Here is a 12,607-nt window from a genome sequence, read left to right on the forward strand (position 1 = left end):
CGAATTTGGCAGGACACCCAATAAATTTAAATCATTACCCTTGACGGACGATAGACAGAACCCACTGGTCCAAGGTTATACTGGACCACCAATTCGTGAAGAGCCGCAGCCTGCCCCCGACCGGGAGTTCAAGTGTCTGGGGTACAGGTGGCTGGCTTATGCTCCCTAGATTCCAATCAAAACCCCATCCTGGGATTTAGTTGGGGCTTGGGAGCTCGCTGCTGCCTGGGACGGCCAGGTGAGCTCACCCTTTCTGAACGGGCGCAAGGGGCCTGAGGATAGTGCCTTCTGGTGATAGAAAGACCTCCTTTGACCCTGTCTCACAAACCTCCTAGCTGAGGGCGCCAGGTCAGAAGTACTACCAGAGAGATCCTGGAGGGTCTCATGATGATCCCGCAACTGGGCCACCGCATCCCTCACCTTGTCTCTTAAGAAATTCTCTCCAATACATGGCAGGTCAGTGAGTCTTTCCTCTACCTCAGAGGCTGCAGCCATGCCATCCTATGGGCACCAATTACTACTGCCGTTTCGAAATCATCATAGATGGAATGCACCTTGTGTTTTCCGCACTCCAGGCCCTGACGCACCAGTGACAGAAAGGTGTCTTGCTGCTGTTGAGGCAGCCGCTCAGCCGCCACCTGTACCTGCTTCCAAAGGTTGTGAGTACTGGTTCATATAGAGCTGGTAGGAAGCAATGCGGGCTATAAGCATTGCCCCTGAAAGACTTTCCTCCCAAGCACATCCAGCGCTCTGTTATCCTTCCCCGGGGGCACAGAGGCATGGTGTCTAGCCTTCTTGAGAGTGGATTCGATCACTATCAATTGGTATGCCAGCTGACACTTTTCGAATCTAGTAGCCTGTTGGATGAGGAACACTGTCTGCCTTCCTGTTTACAGAAGGTACTGTGAGGGGGTGCTCCCAAATCCTCAAACAGCAATTCCTTAAAATTCTTATGCACTGGGACCACCACAATCTTTTTAGGAGCCTCCACAAACTGCAGGATTTCCAGCATCGTGTCTGGCATCCTCCTGTCATCAACTGAAACGAGATGGCCTCAGCCATCGCCTATACAAACACAGTGAAGGTCAGGTCCTGGGGGGGGGGGGGAACCTCCTTCACTCTTCAGAATTAGACAGTTCTGAGGGGAGACCCTCCAAAGTCCTCTGAGGAGGATTTTGCAGTGTCCTCCCCCCAGGGGGGTCATACAGGGCCTCATCCTCACTGAAATCCACAGGGGATGGGACCCTGTGTGCTCAGCCTTCGTCCAGAGGCCTAGGCCCTGGTGCCAGCCCCGGCAAAATTGGACAGGAGGCACCAGGAGCGCTGATAACCCCCTCCCTTTAATGAAACGACCTTCGGAATGAACCGACCCAAGGAAGGCCTTGCAACAGGACAAACTTTCTCGGAAGCTGAGGAGGTGAATCCATCGGTCGAGTCTGCAAACCCCGAAGTAAGTAGAAAAACTGATAACATCTTCCACAGTGTGAAACAACTCATTCAGGGGAGAGAGGCAAGATGCCAAGAGTTGTTGATGGCAAAGACTCCTCGGGGAGAAGGAGGAACTGCCTGTGGGCACAGTACTGTGGCAATCCCTGGCGGCATAAGTTTGGTATGTGCTGTTCCTGAAAAGAAAATTGAAAAAACTCCTGTTATAACTTTGGATTCTGTTTGGACAGCTATTATGACTTTGGAGCAGTCAAATTAGTCTTTGATTTCCGTGGTAGCTGATATAAACAAACATTTACAAACATCGGAAAAAGTTTCTTTACATACTGTAAAACTTGAAGAAGTGGAGCAGAAAATGTATCAAGTACAGAAGATTCAAACTGATCTTATACAGGGAGAGATGGCACAGTTAAGGAAATTAGAGAAAATTGAGAACGAAATAAGGTTTCTAAATTTAAGGATATAAAATTTTCCTCAGATTTAGTTTACTACTCCACGTGAGCAATTACAAAAATACCTCCAGGAGGTTTTAAAAATATCTCCTGAAGCTGTGCCACCCCTTGCAAAAATTTACTTTATATCTTATGATAAAGAAGAATCAGTGCCGTGAGAACAGAGTCTAGTACCAGAACCTCCAATATCTAATCTATCAACCTTGCTGGAATCATCCAGAGAAGAACAAATATCAAGATGTGGAACGTGGAACTCTATTAGTTAAGTTTATTTTTCCATCAGATAGAGATTTAGTGCTTAAACTGTTTCTGCGTAATAGACAGGTCTTATATTATGGACAGAAGTTATGGATCTTTCAGTTATAGTTAAAGCTACACAGAAAAGGCGGAAGAAGTTTCTAGTCTTCTGTCCACAAGTTAGACAAACTGGTGCTCAGATTACTGTAAGATATCCTTGTAAATGTATTATGAGATTTAATAATGTTAAATACATATATTATGAGCCATCGGATCTTAAGTATTTTCTTGCGGCAAAAGTTTTAATTGGGAACACCACAAACTAAGTTATTGTATTAACAGAAACTGGGATATCCTCATTTTTCTTTTTAATTATGCTTTGTAATATAGCTCTTTCGAATCATGGTTCCCCCGATTTCATAGTATAAAGGATATTAATATTAGGTATTAAATACTGTATTAGTACAATATGGTATTATGAATATTTTCTTATATATGGAAATTGGTTTTCTTGGATGCTAGTAATATCCTTGTCATTGACATGATTTATTAATGTCAAATATTGATATAATTAAGAATAAATTTATAAAGAATAAAAAAAAACTGGACAGGAGGCTTCAGGCTGCAGTGTCAACGCCAACTTCAATGGAGCTTCCTGCTTGGAGGAACCAGCAACGATCACCTCATTGGGCGGGGGGGGGGGGGGGGACATTGGTACCCCGCCAGGCATCAATGGCCCCCCAGGAACTGGTACCAGCTGGGTCAGTAACACCCTGAGGAGCACATTGAGACACTCCAGCAGCGGTTCCAACAGGGAGAGCACGGGCACTGGTGCCGTCTGAGCCACTGGCTCGATGCCCCACAGCACCCTATCAATTGCCAGCTGGACTCTGTGCTCCAACTCCTCCTCAAAAGTTGCCGATGCCAAAACAGACTGGGAGGCAGGAGGGGTGGCCACATCCTCCTCGGAGCCCCAAGGTTGATTGGCGACTGATACCAGGTCTGGTGGAGACTGTCACAGACCCCCCCAGCATCGATGGGAGGATAAGCATTCCTCGCCATGGGGGTCACTTCAGGGGCATCATGGCAAGCCCCAGCGCCAAGCCAAGCCCTGCACCATGCATCAAAGGCGACTGGTGCTGATGCTTCCTCTGCTTTCCTGGTGTTCAGACTGGCCTTTCCCCGGTGCAGAGGTCCAAGACAAGGAACCTGATGTCCTTAACCTGGAAGAGACAGACTTGACCTGGGTCCCCGGCGCCCTATCTGCCGGCGGCATCAACAGAGCAAACGGCCCCGCCAATGTCTCAGTGTCCATCGGTGCGGCTCCACGGTCCTTCAGTGTCGATGCCACCAATGCCGATGTCTCAGACTCTCGCCCAGAAGTGCTTCTCTATTTTCTCAAGGCGAGCGCAACATCCCTGCAGGGTCATTTGGTCGCACAAGCAGCACCCCCAGATGTCGTGCGATGCCCCCAGGCAGAGGATACACACATCGTGTGGGTCCGTGATGGACATAGTCCTCTGGCACAGAGAGCACCGACGAAAACCTGACAAGGCCATGACGATTCAAAGAAGAGGCGAAAAACAATGGTGGCAGTGGGCGAGCAACATCAGCAGTGGGGGGGCAAATGGAAGCAAAAGAAAGCTTTCCTAACCAAAGAACATGACTAGAATATAGGGGAACCAAAAGGCACCCACACTTGGGAAAAATCTGAAGACAAATTGGTGGTAAGTTTTCCAGATTTTTTTTTTTTTTTTTTTTAAGAAAAAACTAAGTAACTCAAGCTCAGTAACCGCGAAGCGAAAACTCGGCAGGGAGGAAAAAAAAAAAAAAAAAAAGACTGAAAATGAACCCCGCATGGACGCGTGGTATAGGGCATGCTGGGCATGCTCCGTGTACCCAGTCAAAGTTCTAGAAACTTTGACATAAGTTTTCCGGGCTCCATCAGATGATGTCACCCATGTGTGAGGACTCCCTTTCCGCTTGTCCTAGGACAGGGGTGGGCAATTCCAGTCCTCGAGGGCCACAAACCTGTCGAGGTTTTAGGATATCCTAATGAATATGCATGACAGATTTGCATACAACTGAGGCAGAGTGCATGCAAATCTCTCTCATGCATATTCATTAGGGATATCCTGAAAACCAGACTGGTTTGTGGCCCTCGAGGACCGGAAGTGCCCACCCCTGTCCTAGGAGGATGTGTGTATACTTTCCCTTTGAAAATTATACTGCAAACTGCTCACATGTTTACACCCGATAATTGGTGCAAGGATTTTTTCATCAAGAAAATATGCATATGCCTTTAAAAAAAATCAAAAAAGTATGCACCTAAATAAATGCCAACCCTCTTCAAAGCTGCCCCCAGCACACTTCTCCGCAATATGGATAAACTGGCATATACAGAGGCCATACACACCTAAGTTTACCTACAGATAGGAGGGCAATAATTTAAAAGGCCTATTTCCACATATAAAGCACTGTTTTACCTGATGAAATGTATTTTTAAAATTACCCTCTAAAAGCACAAAAATACTCAGCTATCTAGTAAATATAAACTTGTCTTTTCGGTTCTATGTGCCCTTTTTATATCATTTTATTTCCTTGCACATTTCTGAAATATGTTGCACACCATTTGTTATAGACATCTTTCTTACACCAACTCTGATTATTCATGCACTACAAATAAACAGGCCGATACAGTACAGTGCGCTCCAATGGAGCACACTGTTAGCCTGCTCTTGGACGCGCGTTTTCCCTTACCCCTTATTCAGTAAGGGGCGGAAAACACGTGTCCAACCCGTGGCACCTAATAGCGCCCTCAACATGCAAATGCATGTTGACGGCCCTATTAGGTATGCGCGCGGGATACAGTAAGTAAAATGTGCAGCCAAGCTGCACATTTTACTCTAAGAAATTAGCACCTACCCAAAGGTAGGCGCTAGTTTCTGCTGGCACCGGGAAAGTGCACAGAAAAGCAGTAAAAACTGCTTTTCTGTGCACCGTCTGACTTAATATCATAGCAATATTAAGTCGGATGTCCCGAAGGGTGTAAAAAGAAAAAAAAAAGAAAGAAAAAAAATTTAAATTGGGCCAGCGGCTGTCGGGCCGAAAACCGGACGCTCAATTTTGCCAGCGTCCGGTTTCCGAGCCCTTGTCATTGGGCTCGAAAATCGACCCTGGCAAAATTAAGCTTCGGTTGTCAAACCCGCTGACAGCCACTGCTCCGGGTCAAAAGGAGGCGCTAGTGTCCCTAGCACATCCTTTTGCCCATTTCTACCACACCACCTAATTTACATACTGAATCGCGCACACCAGCGAGTGGCCGGTGCGCGCGCCGGGAGAGCAGGCATTCATCCACTCTCCCGCGTTTTAACAGAATCGGCCCCACAGTGAGGAAAAGGGGTAGTAAGTGATTTTTTTTTTTTTTTTTTTTTTTTTTTTTTTTAAATGTTGCCCAGTGCAGACTGCTCTCTCCTCCTGTGGCTAGAAGGATTTTATTTATTCTAAAAAATGTATAATCTGCAACAGTCAACTCTTGCTGTTCTGTGCAAATTACAAGCATCCATATTCATATTACATAGCAAATGTTGCTTTTACCTGTAACAGGTATTCTCACAGGACAGCAGGATGTTAGTCCTCACATATAGGTGACATCACAGGATGGAGCCCAATCACGGAAAACTTCTGTCAAAGTTTCCAGAACTTTGACTGGCTCCTACTGGGCATGTCCAGCATGGCACTAACCCTGCAGCCAGCAGGGATTCCCCCCTCAGTCTTATTTAAAAGCTACAGGCAGTGCCGAAAAATAAAATAAAACATTACGAACCCAACACCGCGGGGTGGTGGGCAGGTTTCATGAGGACTAACATCCTGCTGTCCTGTGAGAACACCTGTTACAGGTAAGCAACATTTGCTTTCTCACAGGACAAGCAGGATGGTAGTCCTCACATATGGGTGAGTACCGAGCTGAGGATGTCCGGACATGCACCAAAATGTACCCAAAGGTGTGCAACAGGCACAACCACTGGGGTGGAATTTGGTAGAGGACATCCTGAACCCCACCGGGCAGGTGGAAGGGTGTTGGTACGTCACGTTGTAAATAGGTTATGTAGGACAGACTGGCCAAAGATGGAATCTTGTCTTCCGGCTTTGTCCAAGCAATAGTGGGCTGCAAAGGTGTGGAGAGAACTCCAGGTGGCAGCCCTACAAATGTCAGGAAGCTGCATCGATCGTAGGTGTGCCACTGAAGTCACCATGGCCCTCACAGAGTGTGCTTTAACACGGTCTTGAAATGGAATGCCCGCTTGCTGATAGCAGAAGGATATGCAGTCCGCCAACCAGGAGGAGAGAGTCTGCTTACCCACAGGCTTCCCCAATTTGTTAGGGTGGAAAGAGACGAACAACTGAGTGCTTTCCCTGTGGGCAGCTGTACGGTCTAGGTAGAATGCTAGAGCCCATTTACAGTCAAGGGTATGCAGAGCCTGTTCTCCTAGATTGGCATGGGGCCTGGGAAAAAAGGTAGGTAGTATGATGGATTGATTGAGATGAAAATCCGAAACTACCTTAGGTAAGAATTTAGGGTGAGTGCAAAGTACCGCCCGGTCCTGCAGAAGTTTAGTGTAAAGCAGATAGGTAACTACGGCCTGCAATTCACTAACTCTGCGAGCTGAAGTGACAGCCAAAAGGAAAATCACCTTCCATGTGAGATATCGAAGGTCACAAGAGTGAAGAGGCACGAATGGTGGTTTCATGAGCCGACCCAAAACCAGATTAAGGTCCCAAGAAGGGGCCGGAGGATGTAGTGGAAGCTTGATGTGGAGCAAGCCTTTCAAAAAATGTTACCGGGGGTTGTACTGATATGGGAACATCCCCGACACCTTTATGGAAGGCGGCTATCGCACTGACATGCATTCTGATGGAAGAAGTCTTAAGACCTGACTCGGAGATGCCAGAGATAGTCCAGAAACTTTAGGATTGGACAGGAAAAGGGGTCAAGGGACTGAGAAGAGCACCATGACGTGAACCTTTTCCATTTGTAAGAGTAAGCTGTTCTCGTGGAAGGCTTCCGTGAAGCAATCAAGACACGGGAAACTGGTTCAGAGAGGTTAAGTGGATGAAGGATTAACCTTTCAACATCCATGCCATCAGGGACAAGGCTTGAAGATTGGGATGGCGTAGGCACCCGCCGTTTTGAGTGATCGGAAGTGGGTCCTTTCCCAAGGGAATGTGCCTGCGGATGGAGAGATCCTGAAGTATTGGAAACCACACTTGGCGTGGCCAGTGAGGTGCTATCAGGATCATGGTTCCCTTGTCCTGACGTAACTTCACGAGAGTCTTCGAGAGAAGAGGAAGTGGAGGGAATGCGTAGAGCAGACCGGTTGCCCATGAGAGGGAGAACGAGTCTCTGGGTTGAGAGTGTTTGCTGCGAATGAGAGAGCAGTAGATCTCTAGTTTGTGGTTTTGAGGAGACACAAAGATCTATTCGAGGAGCTCCCCATTGTTGGAAGATGGGAGTTCGCCACCGAGGGGTTGAGAGACCATTCGTGCGGTTGAAAGATGCGACTCAGCTTGTCTGCCAACACATTGTCCACTCCCGGCAAGTCGGTGGCCCTGAGGTACATTGAATGGGAGAGAGCTTCCGCCCAAATCTGTGCGGCTTCCTGACACAGAAGGAAGGAGCCTGTGCCTCCCTGTTTGTTGATGTACCACATGGCCACCTGGTTGTCCATCTGAGTCAGGATGACTTGATTTGAGAAGCGATCCTGAAAAGCCCTGAGAGCATATCTGATTGCTCGAAGTTCCAGGAAATGTATTTGGTGTTTGGCTTCCTCTGGAGACCAAGATCCTTGTGTTTGCAGATTGGCCACATGGGCTCCCCAGCCGAGGTTGGAAGCGTCAGTTGTGAGCGTGACTTGAAGGTCTAGAGTCTGGAAGGGCAAACCCTGGAGGAGATTGTTCCACCAGGCGAGAGACAGATGGAGTGAGTCGGTGACGTGGACAAAGGTCGACAGGGGCTGAGTGCTTTGAGTCCATTGTATGACAGACGGGCCGATACAGTAAAGTCTGCCACTCGCCGGTGAGCACGATGCAGTATTTAAATTAGGTCCGGCGGTAGATCCAGGCAAAAGGAGGCGTGTCCCTTTTTGACAGGAGCGTCAGCTGTCAACGGGTTTGACAGCCGACGCTCAATTTTGCTGGCGTCGGTTCTCGAGCCCGCTGACAGCCACGGGCTCGGAAACCGGACGCCGGCAAAATTGAGCGTCCGGTTTTCGGCCCGACAGCCGCGGGCCGAATTCAATTTTTTTTTTTTTTAAGTTTTTTTACTCTTCGGAATCTCCGACTTAATATCGCTATGATATTAAGTCGGAGGGTGCACAGAAAAGCAGTTTTTACTGCTTTTCTGTGCACTTTCCCGGTGCCGGAAGAAATTCCGGCACCAGGAAAGTGCTTTCAGAAAGTACTTTCCCGGTGCTTTCTGAAAGTAGAATGTGCGGCTTGGCTGCACATTTTACTTTCTGTATCCCGTGCGCATAGCTAATAGGGCCATCGACATGCATTTGAATGCGGAGGGCGCTATTAGGTGCCGCGGGTTGGACGCGTGTTTTCCTCCCCTTACTGAATAAGGGGTAAGGGGTAAGGGAAAACGCGCGTCCAATAGCAAGCTACTGTATCGACCTGTCTCATGTCCTAGCGGGCCATTGGTGTGCCGTGGACTGAGGACGTCATGTGTCCCAGGAGGATGAGAAATTGGCGTGCGGTCACAGTGTGCTGAGACTGCAGCTGGTGAGCAAGAGACACGAGAGTTTGTGCATGCTGCCGAGGCAGGAAAGCCTTTGCCTGCAAGGTGTCCAAGTCTGCCCCAATGAACGACAAGGTTTGAGATGGGACTAAATAGGATTTGTCATAGTTGACGAGAAATCCTAATGAGATTAAGGTGTGTAAGGTTAGATTGAGGGACGACAGAGCAGTTTGAGTGGGAGCCCTGACTAACCAGTCGTCTAGATAGGGGTAGACGTGAACACCTTGAGTCCTGAGGAAGGCTGCAACGACTACGAGGCATTTTGTGAAGACTCATGGCGCAGACACTAGGCCAAATGGAAGCACTCGGTATTGATAATGCTTGGGGCCTACTGGAAACCTCAGGTATTTGCGATGAGATGGAGTTATCGCAATATGAGTGTATGCGTCCTGGAGGTCCAGAGAGCAGAGCCAGTCTCCTCTTTGTAGAAGAGGAAGAAGCGAGCCCAAGATGATCATCTTGAACTTCTCTCGCAGGAGGTACTTGTTGAGGGCCCATAGGTCCAGAATAGGACGAACGCCTCCCGATTTTTTGGGGATTAGAAAGTAACGGGAATAGAACCCTAGGCCGTGCTGAGAGTATGGTATGGGTTCTATTGCGTTGGACTGGAGAAAGAGGGAGATCTCTTGATCCAGAAGAATGGAGTGATCGGATGTTCTCCATATCGGCAGAGGTGGGGAGTCCAGAGGCACGGAGAGAAAATTCAGATTGTAACCCTGAGCAATTATTACCAATACCCATTGGTCTGAGGTGATTGAGTGCCATATGCTGTGGAAGTGGCACAATCGACCGCCCACTGGTATGTATGTGTGGCAGTGGAATCTGGCTGCTGCTCTCTAGGTGGAAGTCAAAAACCTGAAGCAGGCCCTGGTTGAGGAGCTGCTTGTGGTTTTTGTTTACGTGTTTGACGAGACTGTGCTTTTTTTTAAAAGGTCTCGTGGCACGGGATCTGGTTGGCAGATAGGACTCCTTCGGGAGGAAGAAGGACTTTTTAGAGTCCTTCCTGAAGGGCTGTTTAGAAGAATAGTCGGACGGCATCAGAGAGAGCTGTCTTAGGGTCTCATGATGGTCCTTTAGTTCTGCCACCATGGCCATGGAAATAATCGAGCCGCGGTACGCTCGACGGCTAGTAGGCCGCAAGGGCCAAACTCGACGGTAATTGACGGAAAACGGGTAAAAACTTACCGGAGTACCGCGGTCTGAAAAAAGTTAGAGGAGGGACCCCTGTGGGGCAAATTAACTTTTAGTAATTCCATGAGGGAAAATTCCTGTCAGGAATCTCTTCAAGGCTCCTTTACCGCGAGGCTACTGCTGCGCGGAAAAAAGAAGACTGAAGGGGGACCCCTGCTGGCTGCAGGGTTAGTGCCATGCTGGGCATGCCCAGTAGGGGCCCAGTCAAAGTTCTGGAAACTTTGACAGAAGTTTTCCATGATTGGGCTCCATCCTAATGATGTCACCCATATGTGAGGACTACCATCCTGCTTGTCCTGTGAGAACTTTACAAAACACTTAACAAAAGACATAAAAATAAAATCATGCTTAATTTTGAAATAAAATAAGCTCCCATTTGTACTCTCATACAGGCCGATGCAATATTAGCTCATGTTAAACTGGCACTCATGATCGAGTGCCCATTCTCTTAACATGTGCCAATCCACTCTCCCGGGCACCCAATTTAATATTTACATAGTCTGCCACGGTAAAAAGGAGGTGCTAGGGGAAATTTTGCATCCCTAGCACCTCCTTGGCATCGGGTGACTAGGAGAAGTGGCTGTTAATTGAGCGTCCCCCCTCTTCCTAACCTGACTTCTCTTTTTATTTTTAAATTTAGGGTTCACCTTTTTCGGTTCCTCCAACTTAATACTGCCACAAAATTAAATCCAGAAGAACTACAGAAAAGCAGTATTTTCTGCTTTTCTGTAAACCTTTTGGGCTCCTCAAGAATTAACACCTGCTCTGGGGCAGGCACTAATTTGAGGGTAAAAATGTGGTCAGGCACATTTTTTTTTTTTGCGCATCGGGGGAAACAGCCAATAGCCTCATCAACATGAATTTACAAGTTATGACCACTATGCGCTCAGTTGAACTGGGGTTATGGATACGCATCCAAAAACGCACGTCTATTGCATTGAGCCGTGAACTGCGGCAAGTGCATGGTATTGCATCCGCCTGTTGGAATTGTGTAAGCTTGTTTAAATATGTACATTAACTTCTTCCTAAAATCAGTAAAATCTGAAACTGCCCTTAATTCCTGAGGTAACGCATGTAACAATATGGAACTTGCTACTGAAAAAGCTGAGAGCTCCCTTACCAAGTTCTGGAAAGAGCTCTCCCGACCGACCTATATTTTCTCTCCTCCGGGGTCTTTTACCTTCTGTTTGCCATGACTGCTCTTTCCCCTCCAAGAACCCAGAAAATGCATCCATCTGCTCAGGAGTGGAAAAAGTTCTGTTTTGCTTTTTTGTTTTTAACTCACTTTACCCTTCCCATTCTCTCCAGCCTCTTCTTTGGTAGCCAGTGGTAAGAGCACAGCCTTGTCAGGGGTAGCTCCTCTCCTATCCAACAACCCATGACAGTTTTCCCTCCTAGACCTGGATGCAAATACTAGGTGACGAGGGTTTTTCCAGACCTACATGTTGACCATGCGACATCAGAGCACCTCAGAGCTAGGAACATTAAATATTATAATGGCTGACCTAGAGTTGTCAAACTGCACTCCCTAAGAATTGCAAATCAGTCTGGTTTTCAGGATATCCTTAATGAATATGCAAGAGATTTACATACACTGACTCCATTTTATGCCAATATATCTTATGCATATTCATTAGGAATACTCTGACAACAGAACTGATCCCTTCAGGATTTCAGTTTGACATCCCTGGGTTAAATGGCTAGGCAAGTCTTACTGTTCAATCTCTACTTAACCATATAACCAAACCTGGATGAGATGCTTCAGAGATAGGCAGGAATGAGTTGGGTCCAGGAGGACATCTGCCCTTCCAGTTCATGCATTCCAAGTCTCCATCCAGGACCATTTGACATTAAACTGCCTTCCTGTGCAAGGGTCGCTGAAAAAAAACAAACGCATTTGCTGCTGCTCTCACCTCCCCTTAGTATTTAAACGGATAACTATTTACATTTTAGTCGATTAAAGTTACCTTCTAAACCAGCGCTTCTCAACCGGTGTGTCGCGTGCTCCCGGTCTCTCCCGCTGCTCTTCTTTCCCTGCTGCCGTTGCCGCCTCAAGCACAGCGGGAACGGCAGCGGCGCTGGAAGAAGCTCTGGCACCCGTGACTGGTCTTTTCTTCTTCCCGCGCCCCCGCCCCCCTCCGTGACCCGGAACAGGAAGTGATAGCGGTGCGCGGGAAGGAGAAAGAGCCGGCCCGTGCCGCGTGGAAAAGTAGCAGCGGCGGCGGCAGCAGCAGCAGCATCGGCCCCCGAGCAATTGAAGCAGCCGGAAAGGAGAGAGCAGCATGAGCCTCCCGCCGCCGATAAGATTCTTCTTTCTTGGCCTGCGGGGGCTGGAGGAGGAGGCTGCTGCAGTTACCATTTGTGCTCGGGGAGGGGCGGGAGAGGAAGTGAGTGAGAGAGAGAGAGAAGCAGCCAGCCTGTGTGTAAGTGAGAGAATTTATTTGATTGAGAGCATGTGTGTGATTGAGAGAAACTGGTCAGA

General features: G+C 47.9%; 1 long non-coding RNA gene across 1 annotated transcript in view; it reads right to left on the reverse strand.

The window, feature by feature from the left end:
* LOC115092488 overlaps nt 1–12,252 on the reverse strand; it is a 49,586-nt gene extending 37,334 nt beyond the window's left edge. Inside the window, exons 1-2 of the long non-coding RNA XR_003857007.1 lie at nt 12,093–12,252; nt 11,873–12,002 (exon numbers count right to left, since the gene is read on the reverse strand). This is a non-coding gene — a long non-coding RNA (uncharacterized LOC115092488). The remainder of the gene's footprint in view (nt 1–11,872; nt 12,003–12,092) is intronic.
* Between the last annotated feature and the right edge of the window lie 355 nt (nt 12,253–12,607).

The sequence above is a fragment of the Rhinatrema bivittatum genome, chromosome 5 (genome assembly GCF_901001135.1).
Source record: "Rhinatrema bivittatum chromosome 5, aRhiBiv1.1, whole genome shotgun sequence".
Taxonomy (NCBI): domain Eukaryota; kingdom Metazoa; phylum Chordata; class Amphibia; order Gymnophiona; family Rhinatrematidae; genus Rhinatrema; species Rhinatrema bivittatum.